The following is a 4,265-nucleotide window of genomic DNA, read 5'->3' on the forward strand; positions in this document are numbered from 1 at the left end:
ATTGCTATGCACAGTTCACGAGAGGTATTTGGCAGGCATTTCTGGCCATTCTGGAGGGGAGGGACAAGGCAGATAGGTGTGACAGGTTTCCTTTTAACTTGCATCATACTGTTACAGGCACCTCTCACCGACACCAAATCGGATCCAGCAATATAGTCAAAAGATCATACACCATGACTAAGTGGGATTTATTCCAGGGTGTGTATGTGTTCCCCATGTCCTGCGTGGTTCAGGGTTCAGGATCTGGAAGAGGACCCGCACACAAACGAAAGAGAAGAGACAAGAGATAATTTGGAAATATTGGGGCGGCCAGACGGGCAAGTCCAACTCAAGGGTAAGGACTTCCACCGGTGCCCAGGCCTCGCCAGCCTTTTATTCAACTTTGGTTACACATAAAGCCCTTAGTCAGGCAGGCAATTGCGGTAGCATAGACAAGAATAAAAATCAACATGGATGAAAGACTTAAATATAAGTCATGAAACCATAAAACTACTAGAAGAAACCACAGGCAGCAAAATCTCAGACATCTCTTGTAGCAGTATGTTTACACATACATCTAGGGCAAAGGAAATGAAGGAGAAAATAAATAGGACTACATCAAAATAAAAAGCTTCTGCACAGCAAAAGAAACCATCAACAAAACAAAAAGGGAAGCCCACTGTATGGGAGAACATATTTGGCAATGATACATCTAATAAAGGGTTAATATCCAAAATATATAAGGAACTCATACAACTTAACAAAAGGAAGACAAATCCAATTAAAAATGGGCAACAGAGACCCAGAAAAAGCATTTGACAGAATCCAGCACCCCATTTTGATAAAAAAAAGTCTCAACAAAGTGGGAATAGAGGGATCATACCTCAACATAATCAGGACTATCTGACAAATCTACAGCCAACATCATACTGAATGGGCAAAAACTAAAACCATTTCCCCCAAGAACAAGAAAAAGACAGGGACGTCTGCTTTCACCACTCTTATTCAACATAGTACTGGAAGTCCTAGCCACAGTGATCAGACAAGAAGAAATGAGAGGTATCCAAATTGGAAAGGAAGAAGTAAAACTCTGATTATTCACAGATGACATAATATTGTACATAGAAACCCCTAAAGACTCCATCAAAAACTACTAGATTTAGTAAATGAATTTGGCAATATAGCAGGATACAAAACCAACACCCAAAAATCTATGGCTTTTTTATACACCAATAATGAATTCTCAGAAAGACAAACTAAACAATCCCATTAATCACTGCAACAAAAAAAATTAAGATAGTTAGGAATAAACTTAACCAAGGAGGTAAAAAACTTATACTTGGAAAACTACAGGACGTTGAAAAAAGAGATAAAAGAAGATATAAACAAGTGGAAGAATATACCGTGTTCATGGGACTGGTAGAATCAACATCATTAAAATGTCCATACTACCGAAGGACTTGTATGCATGCATATAAGCATAACCAATGGACATAAGACACTGGGGGGTAGGGGAGGCCAGGGGATTGTCAAGGGCGGGGGGAAAAAAGGAGACATATGTAATACTCTTTGTAATACTTTAAGCAATAAAAAAAAATTAAAAAAATAAAATGTCCATACTTACCCAAGGCAATCTACAGATTCAATGCAATCCCTACTAAAATACCAACAGCATATTTCACAGATCTAGAACAAATGCTCCAAAAATTTATACAGAACCAAAAAAGACCCTGAATTGCTGCAGCAATCTTGAGAAAGAAGAATAAAGTTGGAGGAATCACAATACCAAATATCAAGTTATGCTACAAAGCCACCATAACCAGCCTGGTACTGGCACAACAACAGGCATATAGATCAATGAAACAAAACTGAGACCTCAGAAATTGAACCAAGCCTTGATGCTCAGTTAATATTTGACAAAGGAGGCAAGAACATACAATAGAGTCAAGACAGTCTCTTCAATAAATGGTTTTAGGAAAATTGAACAGATACATGCAAAAAAATGAAACTAGACCACCATAGACAAGAATAAAAATCAACATGGATGAAAGACTTAAATATAAGTCATGAAACCATAAAACTACTAGAAGAAACCACAGGCAGCAAAATCTCAGACATCTCTTGTAGCAGTATGTTTACACATACATCTAGGGCAAAGGAAATGAAGGAGAAAATAAATAGGACTACATCAAAATAAAAAGCTTCTGCACAGCAAAAGAAACCATCAACAAAACAAAAAGGGAAGCCCACTGTATGGGAGAACATATTTGGCAATGATACATCTAATAAAGGGTTAATATCCAAAATATATAAGGAACTCATACAACTTAACAAAAGGAAGACAAATCCAATTAAAAATGGGCAAAGTCACTGATCATCAGAGAGATGCAAATTAAAATGACAATGAGGTAACACCTCACACCTGTCAAAATGGCTACTATCAACAAATCAACAGCCAAGTGCTGGCGAGGATGTGGAGAAAAGGGAACCCTAGTACACTGCTGGTGGGAATGCAGACTGGTGCAGCCATATGGAAAACAGTATGGAGTTTCCTCAAAAAATTAAATATGGAACTGCCATTTCACCCATTGATCCCACTTCTAGGAATATATCCTAAGAAACGGGAAACACCAATCAGAAAGAATGTATGTACCCCTATGTTCATAGCAGCACAATTTACAATAGCTAAGATCTGAAAACAGCTCAGGTGCCCCTCAGGAGATGAGTGGATAAAAAAGCTGTGGTACATTTACACCATGGAATATTATGCAGCAGTAAAAAAGAAGTATCTCGCCTAACTGGTTTGGCTCAGTGGATAGAGCGTCGGCCTGTGGACTCAAGGGTCCCAGGTTCGATTCCGGTCAAGGGCATGTACCTTGGTTGCGGGCACATCCCCAGTAGGGAGTGTGCAGGAGGCAGCAGATCGATGTTTCTAACTCTCTATCCCTCTCCCTTCCTCTCTGTAAAAAATCAATAAAATATATTTAGAAAAAAATAAAAATAAAAAATAAACTGTTGAACAAAATAGATCCAGAGACAGAAGCATGGAACAGACTGTCGAATCTCAGCGGGAAGGTGGGGACGAGTGGGTGGGCGGGAAGAAATCAACCAAAGAATCTGTATGCATATATGCAGAACCCAGGGACACTGACAATAGGGTGGTGGAGGCCTGAGGTGGGGGCAGGGGTGGGCTATAAGGGGTCAATGGGAGAAAAAAAGGGGACATATGTCATACTTTGAACAGTAAAGATTCACAAAAAATAAAAATAAAAACGTGTACTCAAGGGTGGAGATTTAATTCAATTAATAAATTCTTATAGCATTATCAAGGACATTCTTAAGTGAAGCTGACTCCCCCCCAAACACACACTTCCAGTGCATGAAAGTGAAAATACCATTTGGTGCCACTGTCTTAATTCATAAGGTGACAGTTTTACCCACCATCACTTCTGCACCATCAGTGCTGGATGATTCGTTCATTATTATTCACCAATAGTGTCTTAGTTTCCATGAAAAGCATTTCCTGGATGGCTCATGACCCACAGATCAAACAGTGACACACAGACAAGATTTGAACTCACCAAAACTTTAAATAGTGCTTAACTCTGAATGGTAGGATTAGTCATTTTCTTTTTTTTCCTTTTCTTTCGTTTGGCTTATCCATGTTTTATAGTTTTACAATGTATTCTGTGTCCAAGAAGAAAATGAAATTGTGTTGTTCTGTAGTTTGGTAGTAATTTGGATGTGGCTGTGGGAGGATGCGAGTACCACATTTACCTACCCTGCCATCTGGACGAGAAACCTCTCCATTTTCCCTTTCATCCGGAAGGAAAGAGGAGAAAAATAAATGTAGATAAGTGGGGTACAAGGGCAGATTTAAAGGAAAGCCTGTTTGCCCTGGAATCCCCCAACAGTCCACAGCACATAGTAGTTTATTAAGTTACTGTTCCTTGAATAAACGCAGGAAAGAAGGAGAAAGAAGGGCCTGCGAGGGATGGGAAGGTTGCGGTGGGGTGCGGGTTCTTCACACCAAGCGGCAGAGAAAGGTCCAGGGGAACTTTGTAAAATGCAGACGCCAGGTCCTGCCCAAGTAAACAGAATTAAAGTTGGGGGCGGGGCACAGCCGGTGGAATTTTGCTTAAAGTTCCCCAAGTGAGAGTAATGTGCACCCAGGGAAAAGAACCTCCCCAAAACCCAGCAGACAGGGAGCGACCCGGGAGTGGAGAGCCACGCGCAGGCGCTCCAGGATCGGCCCCAAGTCTAGGCCCAGGGCGCAGAAGGGCGCA

The sequence above is a fragment of the Myotis brandtii genome, unplaced genomic scaffold, assembly GCF_000412655.1.
Source record: "Myotis brandtii unplaced genomic scaffold, ASM41265v1 scaffold120, whole genome shotgun sequence".
NCBI classification, from domain to species: domain Eukaryota; kingdom Metazoa; phylum Chordata; class Mammalia; order Chiroptera; family Vespertilionidae; genus Myotis; species Myotis brandtii.